Here is a 13,409-nt window from a genome sequence, read left to right as displayed (position 1 = left end):
GAAAATCATTTTTGTCATGACATTAGGGTAAATTTTCCTTCATACTTGTTGCAATCTCTCTCCAATTCTACCCTAGCTATTCAGTGTGACCTGACTGGTGAACATGTTTGTCATGAAGGATTAATGGTTTTGATTATGAATGTGCTGAAATCTTAAAAAATCCTAAAACCTAGAATTTTTAAAGGGGAAGATCAAGATACTAAAGGAAGTATTCAGGAAAAGGGCTATGACTCTGAGACACAAGATGAGGTGGAAGGGGGTTTGGTTAGTCCTAAAAGAGGTTCGGGTGGTAGCACTAAAAAGAAAAAATAGAGTGTTGAGAATAATGATTATGATCGGGAGAGGGAAAGTGATTTTGTTGATGAAATTGTTAGAGAACATGCAAAAAATAGGGGATGTAGTAAAGGGAAGGGAAAAGGTCATATTGATGAGAGGGTTTCTCCTTTGTCAGATGATGAGCCCCTTGCTAAACGTTTGGAAAGAAAAAGAAAGTCTTTACGACGACAGGAAAAAATAAATGTGAAAACAAGGATTGAGGCTTCCAACTTTACTGATGATGGTGAATAGGGGTCCAAATCTGATGGAGGTGATTGTGTTGGTGGTGGAATCAGGCCCTCTAAAGGCTTATTTGGTACCCTGGTTCTATAAAGAAGGACATTGAAATTCTTAAACATAAAATGGTGTTGTTGAATAAAGAAATGGAGCATCTTAGCAAGATGGCCAGAGGAGAAAGAAAATTAGGTCAGCATATCAACAAGCTCTCAGAGGTCATAAGTAATGCGAAAGAAGTGAAAAATCTAATGCATAAGATCCCTGTGTTGGAAGCCAAGCATAAGGTGATGGACAAGGACATTAGCAGTATCTAGGGGAAGGTGTCTAAATTTGAAACCAGGCTGGGTAACATGGATAAACAACTCAAACAATTGGGCGATAACATGACCAACTTCTTGAAAAAGAATGAGGTAGATAAAGGTTAGGTTTATCCCTCAGGGGTAGACTCTCAAGGTCCTAGCAAGTGTACTTGGGCCAATTCAAAGAAGATGGAGGAAACCATTAAGAAGGACGAGGTGAATGTTGCTGTTGAGACTATGCATTCTCTGGTGGACTAGGCTGTGCATCTGATTAATACTCCTTAGCTGGTCGATTGTTGTTCCTTTGCTAGTCTTTTTCTGTCCTTTTTAGCAATGTTGTCTGTAACCTCTTTTGTTTTCTGAGGTCTATTTCATGTTGTTTGTTTGTTCTCTTTTCATGATACTTTCTTAATACTCCGCTGATGTAAGGTTTCGGGTCCTTTAAAACCTATTTTTACATAATCAAAACAGTAATAAAACTATTTTAATATTTCTCATTCATGATTGGGTATCTCTATACCTCATTGTATTTTAAATTCTATTATGCATAATATCATTCACAATGTCTTCAATTGAAAGTACAGGAGATAAGTTCTTACCTTTCTTATGATTCTCTAGTAGATGACATTGTCTTCTTTTTTCTATTTGAGTAGTATGGGCTTCTTTCTTATTGGTGTCATTTGTGACTATTTCTAGTTCAGGAGAGGATAAATCTTAACCTAAAGAAATTTTGATTTTAACATTTTATTGTCTTTGCGGACTTGGTGACCCTTCACTAATAAGTCAAAACTCTTTTGCCATGTTAATCTTCTTTCTCATAATAGTTTGAGATTTCTTTTCATGATTCTTCTTGCTAGCCTTTCTTGCATTTTTATTTGCATGTTATCTATCTTTCTTCATTCTAATGGGTTCATTTATTCTTATCATGCTTGTGTTGAGTTTTGACATCTTGGGGTCTATAGGCATTTACAATAAGAAGTCAATAGAAAGTCTTACTTCTTCTTTTGTTACGTTATACTAGAATGATGTTAACCAATGCATTTTTTGCTCAACAACCTATATCATGTATTAGTCTATGCATGCTATAAAACATAATTCATTTTTGTACTCCTTAACTAGGGTAAAGGGAACCCTTTCCCTTTGATGCATTTCTCTATTAAATTTGTTAAAATATGACCTAAATAGGTTGCATCTTCTATCTCCTAGTTGCATATACAAATTGCAGATTTGTTTAGTGATAGGTGCTTCCTTTGACCAATTAATTTATTTAAATAGAAAAATATGCATACCAGTATAGCTCTATACTTAAATGGATGTATCTTGTAATATTGTTTGGTCTTGAATAGGTTGATCATTAACTACTCATGAAGATATTCATAGGTTATTAATAATTTGATAAACACTGTATGTTGCTCTACTTGGAACTTTATTCTCCATGTTGGAGTAATATATTTTGTATGTGATTACCATCACAAAATACCTCATTTATAGATTAGGAATTTCCTAAATGACATGTGCTCATACATTCTTCCTTTCTCCCATCAGTCTTACAAACTTATTTACAACAATATTTCTTAATATCAACTTTCTTCCTATGGCACTAAATCTAGTTACCTTATGAATAACATCTTTGGTTATTTTGAATGGCTTGCACAACCAAATATATTGGTTGTGTACCTACTTAGTACAAACATTACCTAATCATCTTGAAAGAAGTTAGGAATATCAACGTGGTGCAGGGTGGTCTCTTCTAGATATCTTAGTTTGGGTTTCAAACCCCATTTACACATAATGTTTCAAATAAACTATACATTCTATCATCTTGGAGTTCGATTATTCTTACCTTGAGATATGCACCCACTTCCTCTATAAGTAATGCATGGGTAGGTAGTGACAATAATGCTTTGGTCATATTCTTTGCATCTCCCTTCATTGGCATAATCTAATAATCTGGATGATCAAATTCCTTGGTGCTAACCAATTCAACCTTTTGAATTCCTTGTACCATGGTGTTTTCTATCTGGTGAGTAATAGCTCATACCATAGCAATAGTCATTGGTTTCCTTTCTTCTCTTTTTACCTTTGCACCCTTAGGTTAGAACTCTCTTTGCAGAAAATAGGAACTTAGGTTTTTGACAAATACACAACTAAAGAGTTTGGATTTACAAAATGGTAAATTACTCATTGATAATGTATTTATTTCCTACAATTAAAAAAAATTAGGTTAACATTAATATGCAATGATAAACAAAATTCATACCTACCACTTAACCTATAATTAATACTAATGACCCATAAAACAACAATCATAATTTCTTCATACTTCTATCTTGTTGTCGGTACTATATGCTTTGCTAGTATATTTTGTGGCTTTGTTGGCACAGGACTTACCAATGTTGGCTAGGGACTAATTTAAGATTATTTCCCTTTGCACGCAACCCCTCTAAGCTTGAATTAGCTTAATTTCCTTCTGAAGTCTCACCTTCAATCAATGAGATCATAGCTTCAGTGGTCTTGGCCTCTATGGATTTACTAGTCTTCTTCGTCTAGATTTTGTAAAAGTTATTTATGGATTCCTCTTTGTCCACTATCTTATTTTTTCTGCTTTTGTTAAGGTTTTGAATCTCAAACCTACTCTTTGCTTTGCATTATCTAGCAAGGTGACCTATCTTACCATAGTTGTAACAGATCATGTTTGTTCCCCTCTAGGGTCCTAAATGATCTCTCTAATCAGTCAAGTTAGTTTGTAGTATTTTGTAATATGTTTTTCATTCCCACAGGTTGAACATATTGGTGTAGTGAACTTGTTCTTCCGACTAGAAGTTGATATTCTCTAAAATGACCTGTCTAATATTTTCTTGGATCTACAAACCTCAACCTTTTTCCTATATTTGTTACAAAAATAACAATAACCATCAAATCTTCTCTCATTTGGATGATATCTACAATCATGAGAAGAGTTCTCATACTAGTGACATGTGTTAGAATACCCATTGTAGATATTCTACGTCATAGGCATAACCTTTCTATGCTAGCATACATTAGAGGTGTGACCTATTTTACCACAACAATGACAAGTTGGTTTCTTAGGCTTCTTACCTTTAGACCACATTTTCCCTTGACTTTTTTTCTTTTAGTCCTTGGTTCCAGAAGAATCACCTCCTCCATGTTGGAAGATTGGAGAGATTGTTGGAAGATTAGTTTGAAGATATGTTACATTCATGATTGAATTTTTCATTGATGTCAACATAGCATGTTTGACACCTTATGTGGTATCTGATAGAAGAATAACAAAAATATTAATTTGGTACGAATGACTAGTTGAGCATGATAACCACTTGAAGTTATGAGAGATACTTTGGAGTATTTGGTATATGCAATTAATGTTGGAAGTAGAAAGGATAAGTCTAGAAGAAGTTATGTAAGTTCTGTTGATGTCTGTTATGAGATAGAGTTTACAGAGGCATGTTCTTGTAAACTTGTTATATCTCTTAACAAAATTGATATCTTGAGGATCAAGGTTGAGGACATGAAGAATACATGTTGATGGTGATGTGGCTAAGCTTGCTCATCATAATATTACGTGTATGGAAAGTTATTCAAGTTGAAAAATGGAAGATTAGGGCTATCACTAAGTGTAACGTGTTCTTAGTGTGGTCCTATAATAATTAATTGAGAAGGACTAACAACCAAGTTAGGAATTTTTTTATGGACTTGTATAAAGGAAGAATATTTTCGTTTATCATGGTATGGATGAATGTGAATAGTGAATGTTTAGAAAGTAGCAAAGAGTGCAGAATGAAAAGTTGAGTAGAGCAACGTGAAAGTGAAGGAAAATTCATCATCAAGGTTTGGTATTTGGATCCAAGGTTCGTGACCTAGTCTACAAGGTCTGACAGTGATTGGTCCAATTGATAGGATAGAGGAAAGGATAGAGGAAAGAAGAAGATACTAGTAAATTACTTGTTTAAGCAGTGAGCTCTTCTTGTAGTTGAAATTGCATGTTTGGGTAGTGGGCTCTTCTTGCATACATTATATACCACAACTCCTAATAGGGTTGGAATCTCCTAACATGGATTCAAAGTCTCCTAATAGGAACTCATTGTACTAAATGTTGTAATAGAATCCTAATAGGTCTATCCTCTAACAAGGAATATTTATATTAGTACGTCATCTTGTGGGCATCATTACCACTGGGGTTTTCCCTCTGATCAAGGGTTTCCCTAGTCAATATATCTGGTGTAATTATCTATGTGTATCTTTGTATGGATGTTGTTTACTTTGGTTGAATGGTTAAGCTTTTTTAAATAAGATAAGTATTTTAATTACTGGATAATTCATTCACCTCCCCCCCCCCCCTCTCCCAGTTATCTTGGTGGACTATTGTTTCTAACAATTGGTATCAGAGCATCAATTCCTTGAAGATAAAGTTTAATAACTTTGACAGATCATGGCAAGAGAAGATAATCCTAAGTTAGATAGTGGAAATTTTGACACAAAAGATAGAAACACTTGGTGAGTTATCTAAAAAAGAGATGAAGATCAAGGAAGGTATTGACCTGGTTATGAAAAGAGAAGGTATGAAATTTTTTTCTTGTTGGATATGCAATGAGTTTGGTTATTATGCATCTACATTCCCTAAGAGAATAAGGAAATCTAGAAAGAATTTAGTTTGATAAAGATGAAGAATTTAAAGAAAGTATGGAAAGATTCTTGAAAGATTGTGATAATGATCTTGAATTGGTTAAGAAAAAGGAAGTAGTAGAAGATATAGCCTTGGTAACTATTGTTGATCCAAAGGCTAATCATGAAAATTTGGAAGTTATCATTAATAATGTTTTATAGAATGGGAATCAGATTGAAGAGTAGAGATTTGATCTTAAAGTAGAAGAAAGAGTTGAGTTGAAGACTCTTGAATATAATGGCATTGTAGTGAGAAGGTACAGGTCAATTACAAAAGCAACTAGAGCTATGTTAGCTAAGAATGATGTATCCAAAAAATTTTGGAGAGAAGTTGTGAATACAACAGTCTACACTATGAATATAGTTCAAGTCAAGGACACAAACACGATGCCTTATGAACTATGGTTTGGTCACTCCCCTATAGTTAAGTACTTCAGAATATTTGGGAGTAAGTGTTACATAAAGAGAGATGATGAAATTGGTAAGTTTGATGCTAGAAGTAATGAAATTATGTTTCTTGGTTATTCATTTAAAATCAAGGCTTATAGATGTTATAATCAAAGAACTAAGACTATTATGAAAAGTGAAAATGTGAGAATTGATGAGAAATTCAGAGTACAAGAGAGAATAGTTGATTACCATTTAGATGATGATGTTGTTATTGAACCAAGGAATGATGAGGTATTTCTTGAGACTAATAATGATTTGTAGAATGAAGGAGAGAAAAGGTAGGAACAAAGCTCAAAACCTTTAGTAGAGCCAAGAGTTGAGATAGCAACTCCCACTTTAGGAAAGAACATGATAAAGAATCACCCATCTGAATAGATCATCGAAACCAAAGACAAAGGTGTGATGACAAGAAGTAAGGAAGTATGCTTGATATCTCAAGTTGAGCCAAAGAATGTAGATGAAGCATGTAAAGATGATTATTGGAAACAAGCTATGAAAGAAGAATTGGATTAGATAGTAAAGAATCAAACATGGGAATTGGTCCCCAGACCAGTAGATAAAAATGTGATAGGAACTAAATGGGTGTTTGGGAACAACATGAATGAGCAAGGAGAAGTTGTAAGAAACAAAGCAAGATTGGTATTTAAAGGTTACTCACAACAAGAAGGAATACACTATGAGGAGACTTATGCTTTAGTGGCTAGAATAGAAGCAATAAGATTATTCTTAGCATGTGTAGCACATAAGAAATTCAAAGTGTATCAGATGGATGTCAAGTTAACATTTCTGAATGGAGAACTTGAAGAAGAGGTATACATTGAGAAACCTAAAGGATGTCCTTTGACAAATGACAAGGACATAGTATGTAGACTAAGGAAAGTATTGTATGGATTGAAGAAAGCACCTAGAACCTGGTATGCAAGGTCGAAAAAGCATTGAAAAAGCTCAGATATAGCAAAGGTATGGAAGATAATAATTTGTATTAGAAAGAAACTAATGATGGTTTGATGATTTTGGTAATATTTGTTGATGATATCATAGTTAGAGGAAATGATGAAGAAAATAAGAAGTTTGCAAAAGAAATTAAGAGAGAACTTGAAATGAGTATGATAGGAGAGATGAAATATTTCCTAGGATTGTAAATAGTATAGAATAAAGAAGGAATCTTTATTTCTCAGACTAAGTACTTGAAGGGTTTTCTGAAAAGGTTTGGTTTAGAAAAATGTGAACTTGTTGGAACACCTACAGTAACTGGAGACAAGTTATATACAAAAGATGAGACACCTACTACTGAGCAAAAGAAGCACAGATCTATGATTGGAGGATTGCAATATCTAACTCACACAAGGCTAGATATAGCAAATGCAGTTGGAATTGTTGCAAGATTCCAGGTTGATCCTAGAGAAGCACATTATGCAACATTGAAAAGGACTTTTAGATATCTAAAAGGAACTTCAAAATTTTGATTATGGTATGACAAATCTAATGATTTTACTCTAAGTGCTTATACTGATGCAGATTGGGTAGGCAGTATGGATGACAGAAAGAGCACCAGTGGGGGAGCCTTCTTTCTTGGAGGAAGATCAATTTCTTGGTTAAGCAAGAAGAAAGATTGTACATCTCAAAGTACAAAAAAAGTAGAGTATGTTGCAACAACAAATAATTGCAATCAAGTAATTTGGATGAAGCAAATGCTAAAGGATATAAGGATAGAAATTAGTGAACCTGTTGTTATATATTGTGATAACAAAAGCATGGTAAATATGTCCAAGAATCTAGTATTGCATTAGAGGACAAAGTACATTTCTATTAAGAATCATATGTTGAGAGAAAAAGTTTCAAAAAAGGAAATCAGATTGGAGTATGTGGGCACAAAAGAGTAGATTGTAGATATATTTACTAAGCCTCATCCCAAAGAGGCTTTTGAGTATTTGCAAGATATGCTTGTGGTTATGCCCCTTCCTACATCATAGTAAGAAGATGCAAGGGTGCATTAGTCTAGGGTAATAGAGCACCATTGTTTGTCTGGACTAGATGTTGATGCTTCCTATATGGGTGAGTATCTATGATGGACAGAGTCATCTAGGACTCTTGTTGATATTGTTCTAAAAAGTGTCTTTTGACACTCGATCTAGTAAGTATCAGTTATTGCAGAGATAATGGTTACAAAAACCTTTGACATTGATGTCAATGGGGGAGAGATTGGAATGAAAAAAATTATGCTGAGAAGATGTTCAACAAGAGTATGGGTGAGAGTTTGGCATGAATTTGAAATAATAGTTTAGTATAGAGCACTTGAGGTATCATCAATGAGGGAGTATGATTGATGAAGAGGATTTGAAGACTGTTTTTCTTTTGTTGGAATTCTTGGAACTAGATGTTTTTCATCTATGTTGCCATCAATGAAAAAGGGGGAGATTGTTGGAAGATTGGTTTGATGATATGTTACATTCATGATTATGATTGAGTTTGTCATTGATGTCAACATAACATGTTGGATGTCTTCTATGGTATCTAACAGAAGAATAGTGGAAAGATTAAGTTGGTACAGATTGCTAGTTGAGCATGATAACCACCCAAGGTTATGGGAGATACTTTGGAGTATCTAGTATATGTAGTTAATGTCAGAAGCAGAAAGGAGAAGTCTAGAAGAAGTAATGTAAGTTTTAGTGATGTTTGTTCTGAGATAGAGTTTACAAAGGCATGTTCTGGTAAACTTTTTATATCTCTTAGCAGAGTTGATATCTTGAGGATTGAGGTTGAGAACATGAAGAATACATGTTGAGGATGATGTGGATAAGATCACTCATTATAATATTGCATGTTCGAAAAGTTATTCAAGTTGAAAAGTGGAAGATTATGGCTATCATTAAGTGTAATGTGTTCTTAGTGTGGTCCTATAATAATTAATTGAGAAGGACTAACAGCCGACTCAAGAATTTTTTTATGGACTCAGTATAAAAGAAGGACATTTTCTTTTATCATGGTATGGATGAATGCAAATAGTGAATATTTGGAAAGTAGTAGAGAGTGCAGAATTTGAAGTTGAACATAGTAGCATGGAAGTGAAGGAAACTTCATTTTTGAGGTTATGTTGAGTGATCTGAGGTTTGGTATTTGGATCTAAGGTTTGTGACCTAGTCTACAAGGTCTAACAATGATTGGTCTAGTTGACAAGATAGAGGAAGGGATAGAGGAAAGAAGAAGATACTAGTAAATTACTTGTTTGAGTAGTGAGCTCTTCTTGTAGTTGAAATTGCATGTTTGGGCAGTGGGCTCTTCTTGCATACATTATACCACAACTCCTAATAGGGTTGGCACAACTCCTAACAGGGTTGGAATCTCCTAGTAGGGATTCAAAGTCTACTAACAAGGACTCATTATACTAAATGTTGTAACAGAATCCTAACAGGATCTATCCTCTAAAAAGGAATATTTATATTAGTACATCATCTTTTGGGCATCATTTCCACCGAGGTTTTCCCTCTGATCAAGGGTTTTCCTAGTCAACATATCTGGTGTAATAATCTATGTGCATCTTTGTATGGTTATTTTTTACTTTAGTTGAATGGTTAAGTTTGTATAAAGAAGATAAGTTTTTTAATTATTACATAATTGATTCACCCCCCGCCCACCCCGCCTCCCCCCCCCCCCCCCCCCCCAACCTCAATTATCTTGGTGGACTATTGTTTCTAACACTCCATTCTTGTTATCACCTTTGTAGAAAAGACCAGTTGTGCTCTTGGTCTTTCTTTGAGCCTTGAGTTGCTCATCTATCATCTCAGATTTGTCATCGAACCTTTTTAGCTTCTCATTTCTTTTGTTTGTGCTCTTTATTTCCTCGGTCAGTTTGTGAATCTGTTCATTCTCAACTTTCTCTACTTCCTATGCAACATTAACTTTCTCCTTTTGTGCTTGAATTAGCTTCTTTGATGTATCTTCTAGTTCTTTCTTTAGTTGTGAGAGATATTTTCTTAGTTGCTCATTATGAGTCATGAGATTTGTGATAGTTTCTTCATTTCCATCAATTGCACTACATTCTTCCATTTGTTAAATAATTTTATGACTCTTTTTGAGTTTCTTTCTTTTGATAGTATTTTTCTTTACTTTTCTTTTAGGTCCTCAATAGTGTTAAGAGATTCATCAAGTTGCATTTTGTGTTTGATGGCTATCATCTGATCTTCCCCCAAGCTATCAAGCTTGTCACTACCAGTGTCTAAGCTCCAATACCAATTTTTAGTTCCAACTAGTACTGAGAGAGGGGTGAATCAATATGATTACTCCAACTAGTTTTTTGAACTAATACTCTTATAAAATTGAACAATAATCACTTGATTGATATAATAATGATAAGTACAACAAGATAGAAGCATATAATTTCACATACAAGAGAATACATCAACTTACACATAGATTTATATATGGAAACCCTTGATTAGAGGATGGAAATCAAAGTGGGGGTAATATAACCATTAGCCTTTTTATTGCAAATAAAAGGTTGCTTGATTAAGAGATACAATTTATTCCTTCTAAGAACACATCTAGTTATGCATATTTTCAACCTGTTAGGATTAAATGAGGTTTTTAAATCCACCATATTAGAGGATTTGAAAATTCCTTCTGGGAAGTATCTTGTTAGAGGATTTACAATATTCTTTCATGTCAGACTAATAGCTTACAAGATGATTACAATGATTAGAGAGAATTTGAATGTTGATCAAAACTATATGACACACCTTGCCCTATAGATCTCTAATGTATATCAAGAAGATGTCTTGATCTTATTTTATCATGATGGCATTCATTGTGATATCTTCTATATTGAAAAATTCTTTCTCTACTTTTCCTTATCTACAATGCACCAGTCTGCATTAGATTTTTGTTTCCTTTGATTCTATTTCTACACTTCTCTCTCTCTCATGTTTACTCTATCACTTCTTATTTCAAAAATTATTTTCTATCCACACACACATGAATAGTAATAATTTCAAGAAATATATTTGTCTACTCTTCTTTGGGTGCTGAAACCCTAAAAATGTCCTTCCCAAATACAATGCATTCAAATTTGGAATTGCATATCTGATTTTTTCACGAAGAATCTATAACACCTATGTCATAGGGTCTAGATTGGTAGCCGTGCTAGTCTATGCTAGGCCTAGGTGTATCTTATCAATCATTTCTTCTTTCCACCATTTTGTTAGAGATTCAATCACATCATAGTGTAGAGCATGTCTTCTCTATTGTGTCAAAATGATGGTGACTCATCATGTTGACTATAACTCGCTTACCTTATCCTCATCTCCATACTTGATCTAATCGATGTAGATGTCTACTAGTAATCTTGAGATTGTATACTTTCTACTTGACCAATTACTAATCAATGACAAAAATTCTTGTAGGATCAACAAATTACTCTCATATGATTCAAACAAATTGATTGCTATCCTTTTATATGATATTCTATTACATAATTAAATATATTATGGTCAAGTTATCAAGCAACGACTATTTAAAAATGGTGCAACATGGTATCACAAGAACTAAAAAAATGATAATTTTTTAATTAAATAATCATCATTAGGATAAGTATATATTTTCTAGTCTAGTAAAATTTATAGATTTAACTTTATCATTATGTAACCTAATAATCATGTGCACCATTCCATTTTAATAAGTATAGAGGATAATTGTAAGAATCCTAATTCTTCGTGTGAATGTAACATGCCTTTAACACAATAAACATGTTTAGTATAAATTTATTGATTTAGAAGATAATTTAGAATATATCTATGCATTTTTAAATTTTTCTTTATTATTTATTTTTTGCATCATAACATCTTAACATATTGAGAGATATCATTATTAAAGTGTCTATATTGAATTTGTATGATTGTGATAATTCTTATAATGAAATTAATATAAAGAAAGTATGTTCTTTGTAATATTTGTATAAATATTATTATTAGTATCTAAACCAATACCATATAAATAGTGAACATGGTTGCAGAAAGTTTTAACCATTTTTTCTTTTAATTTTAAGAGATATTTTATTTGACATTGTTTGAAGAGTTGTTTTTTTTTGTCCTTCAATAAGATATGGCTAATAATATGTATAATATTAAATGTCACTAATTGACATAAAACCGAACATCAAATTTAAATTTAAATTTAGGTGTATTTGTTAATACAGTCACATTAATATAGTCATCTACTTTCAATGAAACTAAATACACTATTTCCCAAATATGTGAAATGAAACTCTTTTATTTATATTGTTTTGTGAATGATTTTATTCATTTAATTATTATTCATTTTATTCACTTACACTAATTATTTATTTTATTCAAATTGCTTACTTTATTTTTATCTAGAGAGTCTTTTGTAGTCTTTTAGTGTCTTTATAACATGATGTTACTTTAGGGTGTCATAAATACTTTAATGTGTAAATAGCTCCCAACTTTAAGAAAAAGGCTAGAGTTCGCGCTAACACATTGTTGGCATTATACTTTACACCTTTCTATACTATTATATAATACCTCTTGACATAATGAGATCTAATAATAATTATTGAGAGATCCTTATATTAAGTTCCTCTTAGAATTAACCTCACCTTTTAATATCTTAGCATAGCACTCTAATGGTTCAAATGAGTAAATTATATCAAGTGTATTTTCATAAGTATTGGAAGACTTCTAATGTAATATGACATAATATAATATTTATCTTTCGAATAAATATAGAGGTTTTATTAAAGGGATCTTCTCCAAACTAAAAATATAACATAAACAATATTACCAACATCAACCTAACAATCACTGATAAGCATGGTAAGAACATAACAACAACAATTTTCTTTTTTATAAGATTGGAGAGAATATTCCTAAGAATACTATCCAAAAATTGCCAAGAAGAATAGACACTCAAATCTAAATGAGAAAGGTGTCTCAACCTTACATTATAATATTGATATTTATTATGATTTATTTTATGTTTCATCTTAGAAAAATAAGGCAAACTTTTTTTTATTGTAATTGACACATGTCAAATCTTTAGGAAGTGTATAGAAAGAACATCTAGTATAATTGTGAAGTATTTTTTCAATAGTAAGATGAGGGTTACTTATGATAAATTTTGTATGCAAAATACTATTAATTATCGTGAGAGTTAAATTAGTATCTTGACCAATATAATGAAAAATCATAAGATATCTTGAAAGGGGTTAAATATGCCAACATAGGACATCTAAATTGAGGAATTATATATGATGGATTCTATAGTGCTTTATGACATCTATAGTTAAAAATAACTTTGATGATAAGCTATTTAATCTTAGGAAAAGTATGGGACCATTTTTGGGTGGTTATTTTAATTCATCATTTTGGGTCATCATTTCAATTCATAGTTTGGGTAAACCTCTCTTGTTTT

This window comes from Cupressus sempervirens, chromosome 11 (assembly GCF_028749045.1).
Source record: "Cupressus sempervirens isolate cs-2001-9-10 chromosome 11, ASM2874904v1, whole genome shotgun sequence".
Lineage (NCBI taxonomy): Eukaryota > Viridiplantae > Streptophyta > Pinopsida > Cupressales > Cupressaceae > Cupressus > Cupressus sempervirens.
This window is presented reverse-complemented; position numbering follows the sequence as displayed.